This window comes from Apodemus sylvaticus, chromosome 16 (genome assembly GCF_947179515.1).
Source record: "Apodemus sylvaticus chromosome 16, mApoSyl1.1, whole genome shotgun sequence".
NCBI lineage: Eukaryota > Metazoa > Chordata > Mammalia > Rodentia > Muridae > Apodemus > Apodemus sylvaticus.
This window is the reverse complement of record NC_067487.1, coordinates 34,154,052-34,181,938: the sequence shown is the minus strand read 5'-3', so window position 1 is coordinate 34,181,938 and position 27,887 is coordinate 34,154,052. Positions and strand designations below refer to the sequence as shown.

At 39.5% G+C, this 27,887-nt stretch overlaps 2 pseudogenes; one reads left to right on the top strand and one right to left on the bottom strand.

Moving 5' to 3' along the window:
• Nucleotides 1-27,841, top strand: LOC127667123 (UDP-glucuronosyltransferase 3A2-like; annotated as a pseudogene).
• LOC127667074 (60S ribosomal protein L31-like) lies at nt 26,544-26,933 on the bottom strand (annotated as a pseudogene).
• Nucleotides 27,842-27,887: the final 46 nt, after the last annotated feature.

Here is a 27,887-nt window from a genome sequence, read left to right as displayed (position 1 = left end):
ATGGCGGCACATCGGAGTTGCCTTCTAGTGAGATTCTTTCTCCTTGAGGCTCTTATCTTAAAAGCTGCAAAAATCCTGACTATATCTACACTGGATAAGTATTTGCTGGGAATAGAGTCTTGTGAGACTGTGATGCCTGGGTCATCATGTTTCATAAAAATGGCACATAGTTGACCATGCAGGAGATTTTTCTATCTAGGTATAGAGCAAACCTGGGGTAGGGGCTATGGAGTGTGTGCAATGTGGTGCACAGAGAGTACTCTACCCAAGGGTGAGAAAAATAGTAAGTGGTGATGATATCATGTGATATAGATAAACAGCAGAGTGGGGGGTTTGTAAGTGAGGCTCCTCTACTGGAACTTCAGTTGTGAGTAGATGGGAGGCAGATTAGTCCAAGTGATCAGACTATTTATCCAACAAAGGGAGCAGTGAATGTTTCTTGATTTTTCTGGGAAGGTTAACATTCATAAACATGATTGATTTTGAAAGATGCTCTTATTGTAAGCACCCAGGCACAAAAGTTTGCATGCCACCAGGACATCATCTTATTCCAGGAACTGAGATGTTATCTTCAATACCATAAATGTCCTGGTCCCATGGTTTGGTCTAGGCTTCATGATAATAGAAGCTTTATATATATGGGTCATTGATAAACGTCTGGGTTGGGTAGGAGCAATGCATATTAGTGACAACTGGTACCAGGTCATTAAATCTATCTATAGACTTCATGAAACTTTTATTTCAAGTGGTTGACTTGTCTGGATTTATAGTTGAATAGGATGTGACCCAAGAATTAGGGCAAGGATGGACACAGACATAAGAGCGTGGCAGAGGTGATGAAGGTGTTATCCCATTGTGCCAGGAAAGATTTTTAGCAGAAGTAACCTTCAAACTTCTGCAAAGAACCACAATCGCTTAATTTATCACTTGTAAATTTGAATCATAATTCCCTTGTAATAGATATTACACAAAAGCCAAGTTATCTGGCACTTTGTGGCAAAGCTATTGACATTCTGAATTTAACAATGAATAGTGAGATAGCCTCAACTGATCCCTTTTCACTATTTCTAACTGTTTCAGCTAGATGATAATTTCATGGAAAGCAGTGTTTTCTTTTAACTGCTGAAGAAGTAATCATTATACAGGAGTGGGTCAGAAGATTTACCTGAGTTTTAAAACCTAGGATTCTAGAACATTCTCAATGGCAAGGGCAGAATATTCAGAGACTTATCCTAAATGTCTAAGAGGTGAATATCAAGAATATTTTCTATCGAGGTAAAACTGGAAAGATGAGTGAGCATTTTTAGGAGGGTTCTATGGGCCCTGGTGTGTTTTACCCACTTTCTCAACAATTTTGAATACAGATAGATTTTATAATTCTGCATTTATGGCTCCTCTGTTACTTTCTCTTTGTCTAGGATAATAGAATACAAAAGGTTAAAAGCATGCCTATATAAAGGAGTGATTGTTTTCAGCTGTTCTCAAATGGCAGCGGGCCACCCTTAGAGCACTTTCAGGGGTGGAGCCTGAGGATGTCAGGGCTGGAGAGAAACAGAGACTATAGACATGGCTTGAGACACGGGCTACTCTGTTCTTGTTAGAGGAAAACAAGGGTTGAAGGCATGGACTACCTCTTGTAATGCTGTATAAAAAATTCTTATATAGGTTTTTAGAGTGTGGTCTTGCATACTAGTGTTAAAAATTCTGATGCTACATCCCACCTGATTTTAAAATTACTTCTTTTTTGAGATTATAATATAATCACACCACTTGCCCTTTCCCTTCCTCTCCCTGAACCTTTGCAAACACATCTCCTTGTTCTCTTTCTAGATTAGGGCCTAGTTTCTCACTAATTCTTTGCACATGCACACATGTGCATGTATATAAACATATATTGCTAAATATAACCTGCTCAGGCTGTATCATGTTTTTAGGGATAGTCAGTTTGTATTGGATAACTAGTTGGTATGCTATTCCCTAGGGAAGACTATTTCTCCTACTCAGCATTTCTTAGTTGGCTTTGGTTTTATTTTTTTGTTTGTTTTGTGTGTGTGTGTGTGTGTTTTGTCTATTGGTCTGTCTGTCTGTCTGTCTGTCTGTCTGTCTGTATAGGGTCAAAGGCTCCTGGGACTTCCCACATCTATTTTAGCATGTCTTTGTTACTGTTCTTGTTTGCTTCATGTTTAGGCAGTCTTGCTGCTAAGACTTTGCACTGCAAACTCTGTGTTCCTCTGGCCCTTCATTGTTCTCCTGGAAGAACTCTTGCTCATGAGCATCCACTAGAATGGCTGCCTCACTGGGCACTCCTTCTTCTCAGGCTCATGGGAGCAGGAGCAGGGCACCCCAGGTGTGGTGGCTTCTATCTGTGCTGTGTTCAGACAACGCAAATGGCAATGGAAGGAGTGGTTCACTTAGCAGAGAATTTCTGTATCCCTGACGTTTCTGCCCCGATCTCATCACTATGGCTCTTCCAGCTCTGGAACACGCTGACCTCTCAGCTTTTGCTTTACAACTTCTATTTCTTCTTTTTTTAATTTATCTTTCTGTGCTACAGTCCTGCACTTAAAAACCAATGTTCTTAAGAAATTGTGGCTGAGGGGACTTGCAGCAGCGGTGGTGGCAGCAGTACAGCAGTGGCTGGTCCAGCCGAAGGGCCAACATCAGTGGAACCAAGGCGACACAGGGTCCAGTTAGGCCCTGCGCCCATGACCACTGACCTTCGCTGCCCAGCAGGGCTGTAAGCAGCGGTGGATTTACGGCGCCTTTCACTGCACAGAAGTCACTTCAGAACTCTGCCTCCCACCAGTCAGGAGAGACTCACCTTCATCTTGGTTTCAGACTCCAGAGAGATCGGACAGACTGAGGTATACAAACATAACCCGAGGCCAACATCCTGGGGGTGTAAGCCCAATGGGTGTTGGCCTGCACCCAGGCCCTGGGCTGTTCGGGGGGCTATCGGGGTGCCAACCCAACCAGGAGGTTTTTTTGCCCGGGCCGGTGCATGCACCGCCATTTTGCCTACAGGACGCCAGAGAGCTCTAGCAGGCAAAGCTGGCTAACAGGCATAGCCTGAGGCTAACAAAGCGGGGGTCTAGGCCCCAACAGGCCCTGGACTGACCCCAAGAACTGGGCGGCTTGGTGGGCCATCTGTGTGTCAATCTGCCCAGGAGGTTGTTAGCCCAGCAGACTCTCCCAGCACTTTCAGGGAGCGCGAGCACACACGCCAGCCATCCTGGCCACCAGACAGGCCCAATTAACAGTCATAGCCCGAGAGGAACTTTGCTTGGACCTTGGCCTCCCAGGCTTCTACTTGGACCCAGGGCCTGAGCAGCCAGGCTAGCCTTGTGTGCACCAACCCGGTTGGGAGATCGGCTGCCCAGCAGAGTGATCAGCACGTGGAAAAGGTCCCAGCAGCATACACCATCAGCACTCCCTGAAGGTGCAAACAGGCTCCATCTGGTTCACAGACACAATCTGGGGCAAAGCACACAAGAGCTGCAAGGGCACCCAAGAGGAGGACAGCACATCAGCAATCTGCTACAGGGGAAACCCAGCCATATAGTGTTGCAGTAATAGCCCCAGAGCCACTCAAGAGGCCCAAACACCAGCCATGGACAAGATCAACTAACTCTAGAGAACAAGATGGCAAAGGGCAAACGCAGGAATGCTACTAACAGAAATCTAGGCAATATGGCAGCATCTGAACCAAACTCTCCAACATCAGCAAGTCCTGGTTATGCCAACACACCAGAGAAACAAGATTTGGATTTAAAATCACTGATCATGATGCTGCTAGAAGAACACAACAAGGACATAAATGAATCTCTTAAAGAAATAGAGGGGAACATGAATAAGCTAGAAACCCGGATAATGGAAACAGAAAAATCACTTAAAGAAATGCAGGAGAATAAGGCTCAAGAGATAGAAACCAATAAAGAAGAAACACACACACACACACACACACACACACAAAAAAAAAACTTAAAGAAATGCAGGAGAACTTGAGTCAAGAGGCAGAAGTCATGAAAGAGGAAACACAAAAATCTCTTAAAGAATTACAGGAAAACACAAACAAACAAATGATGGAACCGAGCAAAACCATCCTAGATCTAAAAACAGAAGTAGAAACAACTAAGAATTCACAAAGGGAGACAACTTTGGAGATAGAAAACCTTGAGAAGAAATCAGGGGCCATAGATGCAAATATAAACAACAGAATACAAGAGATGGAAGAAAGAATTTCAGATGCCGAAGATACCATAGAAACCATTGACTCAACAGTCAAAGAAAATGCAAAATCCAAAAAGCTTGTATCCCAGAACATCCAGGAAATCCAGGATACAATGAGAAGACCAAACATAAGGATTATAGGTATAGATGAGAGTGAAGATTTACAACTGAAAGGGCCAGCAAATATCTTTAACAAAATTATGGAAGAAAACTTTCCCAACTTAAAGAGAGAGATGCCTATGAATATACAAGAAGCCTACAGAACTCCAAACAGACTGGATCTGAGCAGAAATACCTCTCGCCACATAAAAACTAAAACCCCAAATGCACTAAGCAAAGAAAGAATATTAAAGGCAGCAAGAGAAAAAGGCCAAGTAACATATAAAGGAAGACCTATCAGAATCACACCAGACTTCTCACCTGAGACCATGAAAGCTAGAAGATCCTGGGCAGATCTCATGCAGACTCTAAGAGAACACAATGTCAGCCAAGACTACTATACCCAGCAAAACTCTCAATCACAATAGATGGAGAAACCAAGACATTCTATGACAAAACCAAATTTACACAATATCTTTCCACAAACCCAGCTCTACAAAGAATAACAGGAGGAAAACTCCAATACAAGGAGGGAAACTACACCCTGGAAACAGTAAGATAGTAAACTTCCTTCATCAAACCCAAAAGAAGATAATTACTCAAATATAAAAATAACATCAAAAATGACAGGAAGTAATAATCTCTATTCCTTAATATCTCTTAATATCAATGGACTCAATTCCCCAATAAAAAGACATAGAGTAACAGACTGGATAAGGAAACAGGACCCTACATTTTACTGCATATAGGAAACACACCTAAATGTCAGAGACAAAAACTACCTTAGAGTAAAAGGCTGGAAGACAATTTTACAAGCCAATGGTCTTGGGAAATGAGCCGGAGTAGCCATTCTAATATCAGATAAAATTGACTTTCAACCGAAAGTCATCAAAAGAGACACTGAGGGACACTTCTTGCTGGTTAAAGGAAAAATCCACCAAGAAGAACTTTCAATTCTGAACATCTATGCTCCAAATGCAAAGGCACCCTCATTCGTAAAAGAAACTTTACTAAAGCTCAAAGGACACATTGCACCTAACACAATAATTGTGGGGGACTTCAACACTCCAGTCTCCTCAATGGACCGATCAGGAAAACATAAACTAAACAGGGACTCAGTAAAACTAATTGAAGCTTTGGACCAATTGGATTTGACTGATATTTATAGAACATTTCACCCTAAAGCAAAAGAATATACCTTTTTCTCAGCACCTCATGGTGCCTTCTCCAAAATCGACCATATAATTGGTCACAAGACAGACCTCAACAAATACAAGAAGATCGAACTAATCCCATGCCTCCTATCAGATCACTATGGTGTAAGAGTGGTTTTCAATAGCAACAAAAACAACAGAAAGCCCACATACACATGGAGGCTGAACAATACTCCACTCAATGACACCTTGGCCAAAGAAGAAATAAAGAAAGAAATCAGAGACTTTTTAGAATTTAATGAAAATGAAGACACAACATACCCAAATCTATGGGACACAATGAAAGCAGTGCTAAGAGGAAAACTCATAGCCCTGAGTGCCTCCAAAAAGAAAAATGGAGAGAGCATATACTAGCAGCTTAATGACACACCTGAAAGCCCTGGAACAAAAAGAAGCTATTTCACCCAGGAGGAGTAGGAGATAGGAAATCATCAAACTCAGGGCTGAAATCAATCAAGTGGAAACAAAGAGAACCATACAAAGAATCAGTGAGTCCAGGAGCTGGTTCTTTGAGAAAATGAACAAGATAGATAAACCATAGCCAGACTGACCAAAGGGCACAGAGAAAATATCCAAATTAACAAACTTAGAAATGAAAAGGGAGATATTACAACAGAAACTGAGGAAATCCAAAAAATCATCAGATCCTACTCCAAAAGCCTATACTCAACACAACTGGAGAATCTGGAGGAAATGGACAATTTCCTAGACAGATACCAAATACCAAAATTAAATCAGGACCAAATAGATCATCTAAACAGTCCCATAACCCCTAAAGAAATAGAAGGGGTCATAGAAAGTCTTCCAACCAAAAAAAAGCACAGGACCAGATGGTTTCAGTGCAGAATTCTATCAGACCTTCAAAGAAGACCTAACACCAATACTCTTCAAACTATTCCACAAAATAGAAACAGAAGGAACACTACCCAATTCCTTCTACGAAGCCACAATTATGCTGATACCAAAACCACACAAAGATCCAACAAAGAAAGAAAACTTCAGACCAATCTCCCTTATGAACATCGATGCAAAAATACTCAATAAAATTCTTGCCAACTGAATCCAAGAACACATCAAAACGATCATCCACCATGATCAAGTAGGCTTTATCCCAGGGATGCAGGGTTGGTTCAATACACGGAAATCCATCAATGCAATCCACTACATAAACAAACTCAAAGAAAAAAACCACATGGTCATTTCATTGGATGCTGAAAAAGCATTTGACAAAATTCAGCATCCTTTCATGCTAAAAGTCTTGGAAAGAACAGGAATTCAAGGCCCATACCTAAACATCGTTAAAGAAATATACAGCAAACCGGTAGCCAGCATCAAACTAAATGGAGAGAAACTTGAAGCAATCCCACTAAAATCAGGGACTAGACAGGGCTGCCCCCTTTCTCCTTATCTTTTCAATATTGTACTTTAGGTACTAGCTCGGGCAATTTGACAACATAAGGAGGTCAAAGGGATTCAAATTGGAAAGGAAGAAGTCAAACTATCATTATTTGCAGAGGACATGATAGTCTACCTAAGTGACCCAAAAAAACTCCACTAGAGAACTCCTACAGCTGATAAACAACTTCAGCAAAGTGGCAGGTTATAAAATCAACTCAAGCAGATCAGTGGCCTTCCTATACTCAAAGGATAAGCAGGCTGAGAAAGAAATTAGGGAAATGACCCCCTTCACAATAGCTATACAAACTATAGCTGTTTCACTATACAAACAGTATAAAGTATCTTGGGGTGACTCTTACCAAACATGTGAATGATCTGTATGACAAGAACTTCAAGATCCTGAAGAAGGAAATGGAAGAAAACCTCAAAAAATGGGAAAACCTCACATGCTCATGAATCGGCAGGATCAATATAGTTAAAATGGCCATTTTGCCAAAAGCAATATACAGATTCAATGCAATACCCATCAAAATCCCATCTCAATTCTTCAAAGAGTTAGAAAGAGCAATTATCAAATTCATCTGGAATAACAAAAAGCCAGGATAGCTAAAACTATTCTCAGCAACAAAAGAAATTCTGGGGGAATCAGTATCCCTGACCTCAAGCAATACTGCAGAGCAATAATGTTAAAAACTGCATGGTATTGGTACAGTGACTGGCAGGCAGATCAATGGAACAGGATTGAATATCCAGAAATGAACCCACACATCTATGCCCACTTGATCCTCGACAAAGGGGCTGAAAACCTCCAGTGGAAAAAAGATAGCCTTTTCAACAAATGGTGCTGGTTCAAATGGAGGTCAGCATGCAGAACAATGTGAATTGATCCATCCTTGTCTCCTTGTACTAAGCTCAAATCCAAATGGATCAAGGACCTCCACATAAAGCCAGATACTCTGAAGCTAATAGAAACGATACTGGGGAAGACCCTTGAGGACATCGGTACAGGGAGAAAGTTTCTGAACAGAACACCAATAGCGTATGCTCTAAGATCAAGAATTGACAAATGGGACCTCATAAAATTACAAAGCTTCTGTAAGGCAAAGGACACCATCAAAAGGACAAATCGGCAACCAACAAATTGGGAAAAGATCTTCACCAATCCTACATCAGATAGAGTGCTAATATCCAATATATATAAAGAACTCAAGAAGTTAGAATCCAGAAAACCAAATAACCCTATGAAAAAATGGGGTACAGAGTTAAACAAAGAATTCTCACCTGAAGAACTTCGGATGGAGGAGAAACATCTTAAAAAAGGCTCAACTTCATTAGCAATTACGGAAATGCAAATCAAAACAACACTGAGTTTTCATCTTATACTAGTCAGAATGGCTAAGATTAAAAATTCAGGAGACAGCAGGTGTTGGCAAGGATGTGGAGAAAGAGGAACACTCCCCCACTGCTGGTGGGGTTGCAAATTGGTACAACCACTCTGGAAATCAGTCTGGCGGTTCCTCCGAAAACTGGGCACCTCACTTCCAGAAGATCCTGCTATACCACTCCTGGGCATATACTCAAAAGATTCCCCAGCATGTAATAAGGATACATGTTCTACTATGTTCATAGCAGCCCTATTTATAATTGCCAGAAGTTGGAAAGAACCCAGGTATCCCTCAACAGAAGAGTGGATGCAAAAAATGTGATATATATACACAATGGAGTACTATTCAGCCATTAGAAACAATGAATTCATGAAATTCTTAGGCAAATGGATGGAGCTGGAGAACATCATACTAAGTGAGGTAACCCAGACTCAAAAGATGAATCACGGAATGCACTCACTAATAAGTGGATATTAACCTACAAAACTGGAATACCCAAAAATAATCCACACATCAAATGAGGTACAAGAAGAACGGAGGAGTGGCCCCTTGTTCTGGAAAGACTCAGTGAAGCTTATAGAGCAAAATCAGAACAGGGAAGTGGGAAGGATTGGGTGGGAAAACAGGGGGAGGAAAGGCGACTGATGGGACTTTCGGGGAGTGGGGGTCCAGAAAAGGGGAAATCATTTGAAATGTAAATAAATATATCAATAAATTAAAAAAAAAAAGAAATTGTGGCTGAGGAGAAGACACTGGTGTGATGATACTTGTTCCTTTCCTGAGGATTCTCCTATTTAGCAGGCCAGGACTGCTGTAGAATTCATGGTGCTTCAGTTTCCCATGCATCTGGTGATTTTCGTGACTTTTTCAAGGTTGTTTAGGCCTCATAGTGATCCTTGATCACTTTATTCAAAAGGGTATAAACTTAGGTTCAAGAAGAGAAACTTCTTAAGTGGGGGCTCCATACCCTCTACCCTATGGAAATTTCTTTCCCTAATACTTTAGATACTGCCTTTCTGTCCTCAGCAATCACATAAAATTCCAGAGAAAGATATTGCCCATCACATCTTTATGAATTTTTCCCTGATTACAGTAATTTTTTGAGCCTAATGACAGCAGTGATGGATATATACTGTGGAAAATATACATGTACCGGAGGGTAAAGAATGTTTAAATATTAAAAAGGATTTTATTCATTTTTGTTTTATATTTATGAGTGTTTTGCCTACATGTATGCAAAATGTAGTATATTATGCACACGAAAAGCCAGTGGAGGCCAGGAAGAGGTGTTGGATCTCCTGCAATTAGAGTTTCACATGGTTGGGAGTCATCATGTGATTTCTGAAAACTGAACCCAAGTCCTCTGCGAGAACAGCAAGTACTCTTAACTGCCCAGTCATTTCTCCAGGCGTGATCTTCAGATCTTTGGTGAAAGATTGCTATTGGCCAAAGCTCTGGGTTCATGTCCTGGGTATTACCTACAATGTAGTTGAGGGTATGGAAGAGTTGGTTTCTATCAAGGCATCCAGAGGTATTCTGTGCTTTGACACTTAGTTTTGCATTTCTTTATGTCAGCTATCTCTGGTAATCAGAACCATTTTCCTTAATCACCACAAAAGCATGAACTTTATGTATTATTTCTAGGTGGAAGCCATTATATGCTGGTGAGCTGTATGCCACAAATTCTTCATGGCGGTGGCCACAATGTGACCAAACTTCTTTATGAAAATTATCATATCCCAGGTATCATTACAATTATAACAATAAATCAATTATAACAATAAATTATTTAAACAAAAAATGATGGCTTTTGTTTAGACCTGCTTGACAAAGGTCTATATTTGGCCTTATTGAGAGTTAAATTTTGGTGTATGAGTATGTGTGAGAGTGTGTGTGTGCATGTATGTGTATGTTTGTGTAAGTTTTATAGATCTCATTAGACTATGTAGTCTTGGCCGCAAATTATATATTTCTGTATTTTACTTACTTCCACATATAGGTTGACTCTGATTATAGTATATACCGCAAACATTAATGTGGTAGAATCAGGGTTTTTGATGTAATGGTTTTGAACAATTATTGACCCATAAGTAGCAGGCCTAGTAAAATCTGACTGGCCCATGAAGGTAAACACTTGGGAGAGAGTTACATTGTCTTCTGGGGTGTGAATTAGTTCTCAGTTGGGTGGGTGCTTCTGAAAGAATGAAGCTACCCTTTCCTGGCCTCTTTCTTCTCTTTTGTCTTGTGACTCTTTTGTCTTTTGTACCACACATGGAACTTTTGTGTTGTGATGCAGTGATAACCCATCAAAGGCTGTTCAGGTGACTCTGCACAATCTTGGGTTGTCAATCTTTAGAACTATGAGCAAAATAATTTTTAGATTTTTAAAAAAAATTTCAATGTATATTTGTATGTGATTATATGTGGGTTTTTGCATGCGAGTGCAAGTGCTCAAGGAGGCCAAAAGATGTGGTTGGATCATGTACTGGCTGGTTTTGTGTCAACTTGAAATGAGCTGGATTTATCACAGAGAAAGGAGCTTCAGGTGAAGAAATGCCTCTATGAGATCCAGCTGTAAGACATTTTCTCAATCGAGTTGGGAGGTCCCCGTGTAGGTTATACCATCTCTGGGCTGGTATTTCTATAAGAAAGCAAGCTGAGAAAGTCAGGGGAGCAAGCCAGTAAGTCACATCCTTCCATGGCGTCTGCATCAGCTCCTGCTTCCTGACCTGCTTGAGTTCTGGTCCTGACTTCCTTTAGTGGTGAACATCAAAGTGGAAATGTAAGCTGAATAAACCCTTTCCTTCCCAACTTGCTTCTTGGTCATGGTGGTTGTGCAGGAATAGAAACCCTGACTAAGGCAGATCACTTGGACCTGGAGTTAACAGGCAGTTGTGACCTGCGTGATGTGGTTGTTGGGAACTGAACATGAGTTCTCTGCAAGAGTAGTACACACTTTGAACTGCTGAGCCATCTCAATACAATTTTTAAAATATAAATTAACTAATGCCAGATATATTGTTATGGCAACAAAAACAGATGAAATATCTCATTACTTAAGTGTTGCTCATAGTCAATACTACCCTGTATTATTGATCATCGTGAGAAGTTTTTATGTCAAGTTTGTCTGAAAATAGTTTTGAAAATATGTATCCTACCATATTTAGGAGTCTAATTATGTAAAGATTGCTATATTCAGTGGCACATGAATTAGTTTCTATTTTTCAATGAGATCTACATTTTACGAAATGTTTTCTAGTGATCTTCGTATTTGTGTCCAATGTTTAGTATGCATGATAGAGATGACCCCAGATTCTTAAAAATCGGTAGCTCTCCCCAAACTCTGTTTTGTGTGGTTAAAAAATAACCTGATGTGAATGTTATTCACACACACACACACACACACACACACACACACACACACACACTCACATCTGTCTAACAACTATTTTTCTCTATATGGTAGCTAGGTATGTAGTGCCTGAAGGTCTTTTTATACAATTTCACCCACACATATAATAATGCATTCCAGTTACACCAACACACTTACGCTATCCTCTCTACCTCTTGTCCATCTCTCTTCCTCTTTGTGATTCTCTCCCTAGCCTGTATTAGTGTGTTTGTGTGTGTGTGTGTCTGTGTGTGTGTGTCTGTGTGTGTGTGTGTGTATGTGTGTGTGCATGTGTGTGTATGTGTGAGAGAGAGAGAGACAGACAGACAGAGACAGAGAGACAGAGATAGAGAGACAGAGAGAAACACACACACAGAGAACAACTGTATTTAACTAAGGTAACCACTTACACATCCCTGGGAATAGGATTATCCACTGGAGTTTAGGAAGCTACTAGTGGCTGAACCACTGATACCAATGACTGCCCCCCTCAGCAACCATGGACAGTCAGCAGTGGATTCCTAAGAAGGGCAGAATTTCACGAGTCATTCCTCATCCTTGCTGGAAGTCAGGTCCAGTGTAGGCAATCACAGCTGTAGTGAGGTCACAGCTATGGCATGCTCAGAAGATAGTGTTTTGTGAGCCTTCTTCCCTCCATCCATCCCTTATCTTCTTTTCATCCCCTCCTGTGCTGTGTTCCCGAGTCCTTTAGAGAGTGACATAGATGGACGCCCTTTTTAGAGCTGAGCACTCAGCAGCCACTTCTTTTCAGCACATCGAGCAGACATGGTTCTTTGCATTTATGGCAGTTGTCTGCACAAAGAAATTCTCTAATAAAGGCCAAGACAACACTTATAATATATAGGTATGAACATAAATATCTATAAGGTGGTTTGAAAAACATATCCATTTAGTGAAGCGAAAGTAGTAATTTCTTCCATACAAAATATGGCCTCCATAGCCATTGGCTTTTGAAGAAGTTTACAGTGCTGGGTACTGTCCACCCCTGTACAATAGGCTTTAAATCCAGTCAGAATGTAGAGGATCACCCTCATAACATTGGACACACACATTTCCTTTCAGGTCAATAGTGTAACATGGAAAGTCCATCATTATGTACTTCTGCCCCCTAGTGGCCTGGGTAATACCTTCTGGAGTTTGCTGTGCCTTACAACCTAGTCTGTGGTGACTTCAGCAATGCCATCTAGTTCTGCTGGGCAATCAAGATCAATGGCACAGTCTATGCTGTCTTGAGGGCTTCATTGGCCTGATCAACTACTCAGAGGAATGTTTTCCACACTAGCACTGGGACTGTTTGTTTGATCACTCTTGACTTCTGAGATCAGCATTAGCTAGGTATGCATGACACCTTTATTTAAATAATTAAAAAGTTGATTTATGTATGGTTTTGCCAATAAATTTGCTTACTCTCTATGTGTATGTGTGTATGCATGCTCATGCGTGGAGATCAAGGGACAACCTGCAGGAGTTTATTGTGTCTGAATCCCAGGGATCAAACTCAGGCCATCAGACTTGGCAGTGAGTGGCTTAACTTGCTGAGTCATCTCAGTGGTACTTTGAGAATTTCTTTCATCCTTTAAAATTAGCTTCTGGAGCAGACAGGAGCATCCAGGAATGCAGGGAACACCCGAGTGTAAGACTACTTGAGATATGGCCACTAGGGTCCCACCTGCAACCAGGAGCTGGGCAGGGCCCCACAGCCATCTGTGCACCTAGTCTGCTAGGGGACATCTGCTCTGCAGGGAGTCCCATGGTTAGAAGTGAGGCCACCATCTTCACTCTTTGACTGAGCTGGCTGTTACAGCCTGAAGGCAGAGAACACCTGTGGTGTGTAGGATCACTTGGGACTTGGTCTGCCAGGGCCCCACCTGCACCCAGAAGCAGGACATCCCCACAGCACTCTGTGCCAGGGGAAAGCTGGTCACCCATGGGTGCTGAGATAGACTTGCAGACACACAGAAGGGACAAGCACCAGCCAGTGACAGCAGGACCAACTAACACCAGAGATAACCAGATGGCAAAAGGCAAATGTAAGAACATTACTAACAGAAATCAAGGCGATATGGCACCATCTGAACCCAATTCTTCTACAACAGCAAGTCCTGGATACCCATGCACACTGGAAAAGAAAGAATTGGATTTAAAATCACAGTTCATGATGCTAATGGAAGGCTTCAAGAAGGACATAAATAACTCCCTTAAAGAAATATATGAGAACACAAGTAAACAGGAAGAAGCCCTTAAAGAACTTCAGGAAAACACAACAAAACAGGTAAAGGAATTGAACAAAAACAATCCAGGATCTAAATTGAGGTAGAAACAATAAAGAAATCACAAAGGGAATCAACTCTGGACATTGAAAACCTAGGAATGAAGCCAGGAGTTGATCCAAGCATCAACAGAATGCAAGAGATAGAAGAGAGAATCTTAGATGCAGAAGATACCATAGAAAGCATTGATACGACAGTCAAAGAAAATGCAAAAAGCTCCTGAACCAAAACATCCAGGAAATCTAGGACAAAATTAGAAGACCTTAGGATAATAGGTATAGAAGAGAGTGAAGATTTCCAATTTAAAGGGCCAGTAAATGTCTTCAGCAAAATTATAGACGAAAACTTCCCTAACCTAAAGAAAGAGATGCCCATGAACATCCAAGAAGCCTACAGAACCCCAAATAGATTTGACCAGAAAAGAAATTCCTCCTGTCACATAATAATTAAAGCACCAAATGTACTAAACAAAGAAAGAATATTAAAAGCAGTAAGGGAAAAAGGTCAAGTGACATATAAAAGTAGACCTATCAGAATTACATCAGACTTCTCACCAGAGACTATGAAAGCCAGAAGAGCCTGGGCAGATGTCATACACACCCAAAGGAACACAAATGCCCTCCCAGAGTGCTATATACAGCAAATCTCTCAATTACCATAGATGGAGAAACCAAGGTATTCCATGACAAAAGCAAATTTACACAGTATCTTTCCACAAATCTGGCCCTTCAAAGGATAATGAATGGAAAACACCAACATAAGGAGGGAAACTACACACTAGAAAAAGCAAAAAAAAAAATTAATCTTCTTTCAACAACCCAAAAGAAGATAACCACACAAACATAAAAATTACATCAAAAATAGCAGGGAACAGCAATTACTATTCCTTAATATCTCTCAACATCAATAGACTAAATTACCCAATAAACAGACATAGACTAAAGGACTGAATACCTAACCAGGGCCCAATAGTTTGATGCATACAGGAAACGCATCTCACTGTCAAAGACAAACACTACCTTAGAGTAAAATACTGGAAAACAATTTTCCAACAAATGGTCCCAGGAAACAAGCTGGAGTAGCCATTCTAATATCTAATAAATTATACTTTCAACTAAAAGTAATCAAAAAAGACATGGAAGGACACTTTATACTCATCAAAGAAAAAATCTACCAAGAAGAACTCTAAATTCTGAACATCTATGCTCCAAATACAAGGGCACCCTCATTTGTAAAGGAAACTTTACTAAAGATCAAAGCACACATTCCACCTCACACAATAATTGTGGGTGACTTCAACACCCCACTCTCCTCAATGGACAGATCAGGGAAACACAAAATAAACAGTGACACAGTGAAACTAACAGAAGTTTTGGATCAAATGGATTTAATAGATACCTAAAGAACATTTCATCCTAAATCAAAAGAATATACCTTCTTCTCAGCACCTCATGGTACTTTCTCCAAAACTGACAATAAAATTGGTCACAAGACAGACCTCAACAGATAAAAGATCGAACTAATCGATCCCATGCAGATCGAACTATCAGATCACTATGGAGTAAGGGTGGTCTTCAATAGCAACAAAAACAACAGAAAGCCCACATATACATGGAAGCTGAACAATGCTCTACTCAATGATATGTTGGTCAAGGAAGAAATAAAAAAGAAATCAAAACCTTTTTAGAATTTAATGAAAATGAAGGCACAACATATTCAAATTCATGGGACACAATGAAAGCAGTGCTAAGAGGAAACCTCATAGCCCTGAGTGCCTTCAAAAAGAAGCTAGAGAGAGCATACACAGGCAGCTTAACAGCACTCCTGAAATATTTCAAACAGAAAGAAGCTAATTCACTCAAGAGGAGTAGAAGGCAGGAAATAATCAAACTCTACTTGCATTCAACCAATTAGAAACAAAAAGAACTATACAAAGAATCAACAAAACAAGGAGCTGGTTTTTTGAGAAAATCAACAAGATATATAAACCTTTAGCCAGACTAACCAGAGGGCACGGAGACAGTATCTAAATTAACAAAATCAGAAATAAAAAGGGAGATATAACAACAGAAACAGGACATTCAAAAAATCATCAGATCCTACTACAAAAGCCTATAATCAACACAATTGGAAAATCTGGATGAAATGGACAATTTTCTAGACAGATACCAAATACCAAAGTGAAATCAGGATCAGATAGACCATCAACACCGTCCCATAACCCCTCAAGAAATAGAAGTGGTTATTGACAGTCTCCCAACCAAAAAAAGCACAGGACCAGATGGTTTTAGTGCAGAATTCTGTCAGACCTTCAAAGAATACATAACACTAATAATCTTCAAACTATTCCACAAATAGAAACAGAAGGAACACTCCCTAACTCATTCTATGAAGCCCCAATTTTGCTGATACCAAAACTACACAAAGACCCAACAAAGAAAGAGAACTTCAGTTCAGTTTCCCTTCTGAATATCTATGCAAAAATACTCAATAAAATTCTTGCCAACCAAATCCAAGAACACATAAAGACCATCATTAACCATGATCAAGTAGGCTTCATCTCAGGAATGCAGGGATGGTTCAATATACAGAAATCCATCAGTGTAATCCAGTACATAAAAAACTTAAAAAAACCACACGGCAATTTCATTTGATGCTCTAAAAGCATTTGACAAAATCCAGCATCCTTTCATGTTAAAAGTCTTGGAAAGAACAGGAATTCAAGGCCCATACCTAAACATAGTAAAAGCAATATACAGAAAACCAGTAGCCAACATCAAACTAAATGGAGAGAAGCTTGAAACAATCCCACTAAAATCACGGACTAGACAAGGCTGTCCTCTCTCTCTATATTTATTCAGTATAGTACTTGAAGTTCTGGCTAAAGCACTTAGCCAACCAAAGGCAGGTTAAAGAGTTATGGATTGGAAAGGAAGAATTCAAATTATCAGTTTGCAGATGATATGATAGTATACTTAAATGACCCCCAAAACTCCACCAGAGAACTTCTACAGCTGATAAACAACTTCAGCAAATTGACCAGATATAAAATTAACTCAAGCAAATCAATCTTCCTATACTCAAAGGATAAATAGACTGAGACAGAAATTAGGGAAATGACACCCTTCACAATAGCTGCAAACAACATAAAGTATCTTGGTGTGATTCTAACCAAACAAGTGAAAGATCTGTTTGACAAGAACTTCAAATCTCTAAAGAAAGAAATAGAAGACCTCAGATGGTGGAAAAACCTCTCATGCTTATGGATTGGCAGGATTAATATAGTAAAAATGGCCCTCTTGCCAAAAGCAATCTACAGATCCAACACAATCCCCATCAAAATCCCAACTCAATTCTTCACAGAGTTAGAAAGAGCAATTCTCAAATTCTTCTGGAATAACAAAATACCCAGGATAACTAAAACTATTCTCAACAGTAAAAGAAATTATGGGGGAATTAGTATCCTGGACCTCAAGCAGTACTACAGAGCAATAGTGTTAAAAAACTGCATGGTATTTGTACAGTGACAGGCAGGTAGATGAGTGGAATAGAATTGAAGACCCAGAAATGAATCCACACACCTATAGTCACTTGATCTTTGACAAAGGAGCTAAAACCATCCAGGGGAAAAAAGATAGCCTTTTCAACAAACGGTGCTGGTTCAACTGGCAGCTAGCATGCAGAAGAATGCAAATTGATCGATTTTTATCTCCTTGTACTAAGCTCAACTCCAAGTGGATCAAGGACCTCCACATAAAACCAGATACATTGAAACTAATAGAAAAGAAACTGGGGAAGAGCCTTGAGCAAGTGGGCACGAGGAAAAATTTCCTGAACAGAACACCAAAGTTTATGCTCTAAGACCAAGAACTGACAAATGGGACCTTACAAAATTACAAAGTTTCTGTAAGGCAAAGGACACTGTCAATAGGACAAAATGGCAACCAACAAATTGGGAAAAGATCTTTACCAACCCTCTTCTGACAGAGGGCTAATATCCAATAAATACAAAGAACTCAAGAAGTTAGACTCTAGAGATCCAAATAACCCTATTAAAAATCGATTACAGAGCTAAACAAAGAATTTTTACTTGAGGAATAGTGAATAGCTGAGAAGCACCTAAAGAAATGTTCAATATTCTTAGTCATTAGGGAAATGAAAATCAAAACAATGCTGAGATTTCACCTCACACCAGTCAGAATGGCTAAGATCAAAAATTCAGGAGAAAACAGGTACTGGCAAGGATGTGGAGAAAGAGGAACACTCCTCCACTGTTGGTGGAATTGCAAGTTGGTACAACCACTGTGGAAATCAGTCTGGTGGTTCTTCAGAAAACTGGGCATGATACTACCGGAGGACCCTGCTATACCACTCCTGGGCATATACCCAGAGGATTCTTCAGAATGTAATAAGGGCACATGCTCCACTATGTTCATAGCATACCTATTTATAATAGGCAGAAGCTGGAAAGAACCCAGATGTCCCTCAATGGAGGAATGGATTCAGAAAATGTGGTATATTTACACAATGGGATACTACTCAGCTATTAAAAATAATGAATTCATGAAATTCTTAGGCAAATGGTTGGAACTGGAAAATATCATCCTAAGTGAGGTAACCCAATCACAAAAGAACACACATGATATGCACTCACTGATAAGTGGATATTAGCTCAGAATCTCGGAATACCCAAGACACAATTCACATGTCAAATGACGCCCAACAAGAAGGAAGTAGTGGCCCCTGGACCTGGAAAGGCTTGATGCAGCAATGTAGGGGAATACCAGGACAAGGCAGTGGGAGGTGGTTGATTGGGGAAGAAGGGGAGGGGGCTTATGGGACTTTTAGGAGGGGGAACCAGGAAATGGGAAATCATTTGAAATATAAATGAAGAATATATCCAATAAAATAAAAAATAAAATTAGCTTCTAAACTAGTAGATTTCTATCTCCTCTGTATAATCTTTAGTTTTATTTAGCTATCCCCCACCTTTCTCATAATCTTTCCTTTTTGGTTGTTGCTTTATTCCCTTTGGTAATGGTGTATGTCTTTCTAAGTTTCTTGTGTTTAAAACTTTCCCCAGAGAGACCCAGCCAACATCATTACAAAGGATGGTTACACTCATGGAAATTTTGAGAGGTCTTTTCCGTACAACAGTGTAATAGCATTTTAAAACATCTTTAGATATGTAATCAATAGAGATCGAAAGGGCATTTTCCAGGATTCTGTGTGACTGATGTCTGTGTTGTGTGGGCATAAGTTCAGTTGGATTTATTTACCTGTATATTGTGCTGTGTAGGGGGATCCATCCTAACACTTTATTATGAGCCCTGCCTGGGAGATGGGCAGATAAGAGGCCTTCCACTGAGGAGAGTCAGCCACAATTGGTGCTGGAATCTACAATCATGAGTCTGAGACACCAAGTTAGGGTTGGACTGTGTCACATGAGCCAGAAACAATGAAAGGAAGTTCCCAACCCTATTGTCTGTCTTCAAATACAAATTATTGAAACCGTCTAGTGAGAATCACTTGAGGATTCTGGTTTTGGCCTACTTATCTTGATTCGAAATTCTCATCAATAGCAAGAGAGGATGGGTTGAGGCTGCTTTCTATAAGATGAGAGATAGTGCTTGAAATGGTCAGAAGTGAAATGTCAAAGCAGACTCAGACTGTTCATTGTGTAAGAGTAAGAAGGGGAAGAATAGGACTGGCCAGTTGGGGTGTGGTTTTCCCTCTTTTCTTCCTTCCTTTCTCTTTTCTTCCTTCCTTCCTTCCTTCCTTCCTTCCTTCCTTCCTTCCTTCCTTCCTTCCTTCCTTCTTTTCTTCCTTCCTTCCTTCCTTCCTTCCTTCCTTCCTTCCTTCCTTCCTTCCTTCCTTCCTTCCTTCCTTCTTTTCTTCCTTCCTTCCTTCATTCATTTCTTCCTTCCTTCCTTCCATCTTCTTTCCATCTTCCTTCCTTCCTTCCTTCCTTCCTTCCTTCCATCTTCCTTCCTTCCTTCTTTCCTTCCTTCCTTCCTTCCTTCCTTCCTTCCTTCCTTCCATCTTCCTTCCTTCCTTCCTTCCATCTTCCTTCCTTCCTTCCTCTTCCTCTCCATCGCCCTCTCTCTCTTTCTCTCTCTCCTTCCCTTCTTTCCTTGCTTTTCCCCTTTTTGATTTAGCATTTTCTCTGAAGGTAGAACCTTTTATTTTACTGCAATAAACAAACAAGCACACAAACATACAAACACGGCAAAACCTGTTGTGTTAGCACAAGCTTGTAACCCAAGTGCTTGGCAGCTTCAAGAAGTAGGTTTGTTAATTGAAAGGCCATTGGGCTACTCAACATGACTCTACCACAAAAGAAACAAAAAGTAATCAAAGAAATCACAAACATGAAATGCTTAGCAACTAAAAGGCAAACAAACAATACTTCATAATAATTCATTTTAATATTTATTTGAAACACAGAGAACTGCAATCAAACTGATTTGTAATTAAAAATAAATTCTAACTCACTATGGTAATGAAGTTGATGGATTACATCATTTTAGAATGTTTCCATCTGTGTTTTCTTACCTGTAAATTAAAAAATAGTAGCTATGCCTGTAAATGAAAAAAAATATTAGAATTTTTCATTATGTAGACTGAATGAAAATTCTTGAATTATTGTAAAGTATCAAGAAATATGATTAGAATATAGAATTGAGTAGACTAAAAGAAAAGCAAACCCCTGGAAAACAAAAATTAAATTTCCACAAAGATGTGACATTAATTAAATTAATTGCCTATCACCATAATAATGTGTGGTATATTGTGATAAATGTAAATTTTACCCAGTTGTTGTTTTCTTAGATTTTAGAAAGGAAAACCTATCATACCAGATTATAAATTGGCATCTACCTGAAGATCAGCAGAAGAAATTTGATAATCGTCATCATCTCCTTATAGAAGAATAAGGTCATGGCAGGTAATTTTTTCCAATTATTTGAACTATAGTTTTGCTAATCAAGACTTAAAAGTGGGTAGATGATGGATGCATGATGTTTTGAGTGAGCTTAAGAGCAAGGATGACTATGTAGGTTTATGGATACAAGGATGGATGTGTGTGAATTGTGCAGGGCAGATGACTCATAGCTAGGTAAATGATGGGCTGGAGTAATTCTCTACAAAGTGGGAGCTGTGCCTCTTAGGCCTTAGTATCTACAAGTTACCTGTCAACAAGTTTCCTGTCATCTGAGCCAGTTCTGTCACTTCAACTTCTCTACCAAGGGAAAGAAGAGCCACCTTCTTCAATGTGCTTTGTGATCTTCTTATGTAAATTCACTAATACAGGTAACATGTGCAGGCTTAGAGTTTTCAGAACCTACTTTCATAAGGATTCTTAAATGCTTCAACCTCCCTTCTTACCCTGAAAGAAAGGGAAGAGAGATGGTTAAAAAGACAATGTAAACTTGTTTAGAAGTGGTTCTTTTGGGCAATTCCAAACATGAATCAGTTAGAGGTAATCTGGTCCAAACAGCTAACACCAAAAACAAATCAGCAGCTTGACCCATGAGGAATCAGCATGAGTCTGAGGAGGTGGCAGGAAGAATCCAGAACATCATGAGAATTTATTTGTCAGGTTTCTCTCTACGAAGTTATGACAAGAAAAATCTGCAAAAACCAGCAAAGCATTGCAAGGCAAACCAACACAAGAGCCTCCTCTCATGTCTGTGGGGTTATATTCACATTCCTTCTAAACATCATGTGCCCTCTAAAGTGTCTGCTCCAGCAAAGCATCTTATGTCTGCTTCAGCCAAATATCCTCTAATGTGTCTGCTTCAGCAAAACATGCTCTTACAAGACTGCTTCCAGAAAAACATCATCTGGCACAACTGAGCTTTTAGTGAAACCAGGAATTTCCACTTCAGTCTCCCTTGTACATGAATGTGTTATTCTTTGGTCCTTTCCTATTAAACTTACCCGAAAGCTTTCTTCTTCCCCTCCCTTTTATTGAAAGTAAAATTTTCTCACATCATATATTCTGATTACTGTTTCCCCTCCCTCAACTCCTCCCAGTACCTCCTTACTAGATCCACTACTTTTTGTATCTCATTAGACCACAAACAGGTTTCTAAGGGATAATAATAAAATATAACAAGATAAAATCAAAACTATTGCATCAGAATTAGGTAAAAAAAGAACCAAAAGGAAAAGAGCCTAAGAAAAGGCACAAGACTCACAAGCTTTCACACTCAGAAATCCCACAAAAATACTTATCTAACATATATATGTATATGTGTATATATGTATGTATGTATATATGTATGTTTATGCAGATATGTGTATATGTATGTAGGTGTACATATATGTATGATGTATGAATGTGTGTATGTATGTATGTATGTATGTATGCATGTATGCATGTATACATATGACTTGATGCAAGCCTTGTACATGCTGCCTCAGTCTCCCAGAGTTCATATGTGCTTTGCTCATGTTTAGAGCAAATAAGCAAATAAAAGGCCATGTTCATGGCCTTGTTTTCTTGGTATTCTCCATCCCCTTGGCTCTTACACTCTTTCTGCCTCCTCTTCCTCAGTGTTCCCTGAGCCCTGAAGGGAGGGAGAGATTTGATGCAAACTTCCCACTTAGGGCTATGTGCTGCATGATGCCTGGCTTTGGGACTCTGTATTTGTTCCCATCTAATGCAAGAAGGTGCTTTGTGATGATGGCTGAGCAAGGCACTGATCTTTGAGTGTAGCAGAGTGTCATTAGGAGCTATTATAGTCAAAATTTACTTCAATTTTGTATTGCTTTTTAGGTCTCTGGGATATCTAGGTTTAGGCTCTTTGTCACCCAAACAATGTTGTATTTGGTTACGTTTTTTGTGGAGTGGGATTAAAATCAAATCTATAGATTCAGCAGATCAAATTCTCTATGTTCAGTGAGTCATGTAGGCGTTTTGTTCAGCAAGAGAGCCTTGCTGGCAGTTTGTGGAGAGCATCGTACAGTTTTTGCAACTGCCTGGGTTGTTTGGGGATTCCCATGAAATTCCTTTGGCTAACAAATCATTTAGATGTAACCCAATTATGGTACTGGAAACTCATTTTTTGACAAGGGATCACAATTTGGGACTCTGTCTACCACATTATTTGGCAAATTTACTTCTATTGGCTGTGTATGTGTTGCTTATATATGTTTTAGAATGAGTCTACTGTATTAGGTTCCCATGATACCCTTCAATTCCCCCTAATCATAGCTGTGTCTCCCTGTATTCCTTCTTTTATCAGTCTCCCCTACTGACTTGATCGTCTGCTTCCAGACCTCCCCCTTCCACACAGAACTATCTATTCTACTTTTCTTTTCTTAAGGAGATCTATTTGTACACACTAGTCCCTTACTTTATACCTAACTTCTGTGGTTCTATGGATTGGAGCTTGGCCATTATTGACTTTATGACCAATAGCCATAGGTAAGTTTAAAACTTCAATGACCAGGTGATACAGCTGAGCCTGAGGCTTGAGCCTTAAATGGGATGTACAGAACCTCTTTTGTCTTCCCCAAGGATGGCATATACAGATGCATCTTTTGAGTTAATTTCATTGATCTCATTCTCTCCTCCATCTTTGAAAATTCTTCTTAATAATCAAAGTGTTGCTTATAGATTATTCTTTCTGGAAAGAATTCTCACAGACATTTAAAACATATTTCTTTCATTATATATGTGAAAGAAGAGTCAAATTTCACCTTAGTTTAATTGGATTATTATTTATACACAGTTAAACATATATATTGGGCCTTCTTTCCAAGCCTGGATTCATTTGGGGTGGTTCAAATTGGGTTATTATTTATATACATTGAAAACACACACACACACACACACACACACACACACACACACACACACACACACACAAAGTTGCTGAGAACAGAAACTTCTTGGAATTTTTATAATTGATTGCCTTTAAAGGGATTAACCTTCTCTGTTAAATAAATTTGTCCTGCACATACAATGTTTATTTGGCAATTATTATGTAAAAATTTAAATGGTATACAAGCAATAATTTTAGATAATTTTGCATTGTATTGCTCTACATTCTATAACTATAACCTAATAGTTAAATTGGGGTGACTTTATACTGAAAAGAATTTTATTTGGGTCACAGTTGTGGAAGTTTCTGCACATGGCATCAACAGTAGTCAGCTTGGGTGATGACATCCTGATAACATTGTTGTTTACAAGTGTGCCTGGAAGTGTAAATAAAAGAGAAAGAACAAATGTATATTTCCATAGTGCCCGCCACAGGCACCAACTCGAAGTCCATGAGGAGTACTTTAACCATATAAGAGGATGGCTATAATGACCTCCTACTAAGGTGTCCTCTTAAAAGTCCTGCTACTTCTACATAGTTGTATTGAGCACCAAATCTGTGACAGACAAACACTTGAGGACAAAGCACAGCTGATGTGACTTGAAGTTGGTTCTGAAATTGAGCAAAGATGCTTCTGGGCTTACATCTTGTGGATCTTTTGATAAATGTTGATGTGGTACATTGGGGCATCTTACCAGGTTGCTTATCTATCTCATAATCATTGCGTGAAAGAGTTCCTGGAAAGGGGCTACAGGTAGGAGTCATCATTAGGATAACTAAAATTTAGCACAATCTTCAGTGAACATTTTAGTCAATAAGAGAAATTCTATTAGTAAGCTTCCGATCTCACATATGTTTTCTATTAGAATTTTAAGCTGGCATGCAAAGCAATGTTTTGATATACATATGTATATATGTATATACACATATATGTGTGTGTGTGTGTGTGTGTGTGTATGTGTGTGTGATTATCTTTGTGGTTCTTGCCCTTTTCCTCCACAGTTCTCTTTCATGACTCCTGCACCTCTCTTGATGTCTTCCATACATCCATTGCATCCTTTCTAATTTCATGACCTAAAGAAGCAAACACACCACACAACACCACACACACACACACACACACACACACACACACACACACACACTTAAATTTAGGTTTCATATACAAAAGACAAAAATCTTTAGGTTTATATATTGTTTTTCTTTTTTATTAGATATATTATTTATTTACTTTTTAAATGATTTCCCCTTTCCTGGTTCCCCCCTCCCCAAAAGTCCAAAAAGCCCTCTTCCCCCCCTGTTCCTGAATCAACCCCCTTCTGCTTTCCTGCCCTGGTATTCTCCTAAGTTTTAGGAAGAAGGCTGAAACATGTTCAGCCTAGTTCCAATATTAACATTGAGTTGTTCTCTTTATGGGACAAAACATCCAAGCTAAGATACAGAGGAGTAAATGAAATAACTTTATCATTGAGAATTATAATAGCTGTAATTATGCTACTTATACAGATTAGCAGGGGAATAATACCTGACTCAAAACCTGATTATATAACGTGAGTTAAATAGCATTATACACCTGCATATGAAGACTGATGCTCCAAGGTCTACTATAATGAATGATGGCTTCCATGGCAGACGAAATTAAACTCATATTGATCATATGAATGGGAATTAAATCCTTACAGGAAAACTGATGGAAGTATGTGCACTTTGGGAAGCAGAAATACCTACACCAGGATGATTAAAGCTGAAGATTTTGTTGAACAGCTACAGTTCAGATGGAAGATTGCTATATGGCCACCTAAAATTCTCTCTTCTCTCTTCTCTCTTCTCTCTCTCTCTCTCTCTCTCTCTCTCTCTCTCTCTCTCTCTCTCTCTCTCTCTCTCTCTCTCTCTCTCTCTCTCTCTCATAAGCAAAGATTACTAAGCAGTATAGATACACCTCCCTGTAAGTGGGAGAAGGCTGGAAATGTCTATGTGTCTGATTGTTTTTAATTAAAAAGCATACTTTATTTTGTGAAAAGCAATATGATTTCCATAGGAAGTAACACTAATGATTGTCTGTTATTTTTTTAAATGTTGGTGCCCAAAGTTTTTAATATAAATCATTCTTTTTGCACTGACTTTTAAAAAAAAATGCTGTCTTAAGGGCACACAGCACATTGCAGAGATGAGATAGACTGGTTAGCAAAGCTGGCTGGAAAGGCAGAAATGACAACTCAGTTCAATTCCTGGGACCCACACAGCATAAATTCAGAACATTCAAACTATAAACTCAGTCATTACCCCATAACCGTAGGCTCACACATATACCTGGCACTACAAATGAGACATAGCACCCCAGTTTTGTATTTAAAAGCCACAAACAAGCTGGGTAAGGAGTCACACACACTTTATTGCAACACTAGGGAGGACAAGGGAAGTGGATTCTGAGTTTGATGGCAGCCTAGTTTATAGAACAAGCAGCACCACAGACAAACCCTGTCTCAAAAAAACCTCAAAAGACCAAAACAAAAACAAAAACCACAATCCTAACTAATATACTGATGTCTGTGAAAAGAATGTTTCACATACTTCTAATTTCCCATGTATCAGAACAGAGATTCTCAGATTAATGTCCAACAATAACCTTTAGACCCAAAAATTCCACCCATGGTGCCGAACAACAAAAAGGAAAACTAAAACCTGGCGGCAGTTCTTCAATTTTATTTGACATTCAGCAGATGGACATACAAAATGATCATCTGTAGATTTTTGGACGTGGTGACAGGCATGTATGTTACCAGTGTGTAGAACTTGTTTGGTGAATCCTCATCCTCCTTACGTTTTCTGGACAAACATACACGAATGCAATACGGAACATTCCTTATTCCGTCTGCCCAGACAGCTTTATTGAGCCTGTTGTCAGCGCTCACATCTGGAGACTCCGTTTCCTGCATGGCAAATTTCCAGATTTCTTTGAGTGCCCGAGGAGCATGCTTCTTGAAGCCCACTCCATGGAGGCACTTGTGAATGTTGATGGTTTATTCCCGGGTCACCACCTCCGTGATGGCAGAACGGCCCTTCTTCTTGTCACCCTTCTTTGCAGAAGCCATTCAGCTGGGCCCAAGTTGCACGAAGGTCTATCTTTAAACAGAATAAAAGAAAAATTTAGGCTACAGGGTCTCATTTCATAAAACATATTAGAAATCATTTTTCTCTACGTGAGTCAATATTATTTAGCCCAGATGCTGCTGGCCTCAAAGTCACAATCCTTAGAATGACCTTAAACTCTAGAGCCTCCTGTCTCCATTTCCAGAGTGTTGGAATTATAGGCTTGTGTTTGTCTAACTGCAGAATATTTTCATTGAGAATAAAATCATTCCAAATAGTGTGAAAAAGCTCCTCAAAATTTTGTGTTTTATTTATTTGCTTGGTTGTTTTTTTATTACAGGTTCGACCATCACACCAAGGTAAAGATTCATCAATTCATTGCGGACTTATGCACTCAGTTTTTAAGCATAAAGGATATCATGGAGTTCTTGAAAAATGAGAACTTTGACCTAGTACTTTTTGATTCAGTAGACATCTGTTCTTTGCTGATTGTTGAAAAGCTTGGGAAACGCTTTGTGTCCTTTATTCCCATGCAATTTAGCTTTATGGACTTTGGCTTACCAAGCGCCCCCTTGTCCTATGCTCCAGTGTATGGTTCTGGTCTGACTGACCAAATGGACTTCTGGGGCTGAGTGAGGAACTTTCTGCTATTCTTTGATTCCTCCATGAAGGAAATGGAAATACTTTCTCAATATGACAATACCATCCAGAACCATTTTGCAGAAGGCTCCCAGCCAGTGTTGTCTGACCTTCTACTGAAAACAGAGCTGTGGTTTGTCAACTCTTTGCTTTTGATTTTGCTCGTCCCCTGTTTCCCAACACTCTCTATGTGGGAGGCTTACTGGACAAACCTGTTCAGCCAATACCCCAAGTGACTGACATGTTAGCTCTCAATTTATATTTCATATAAATTGGGGGAGGGTTGTCACTTGGCAGAGATGTCCTGAACGGAAGTA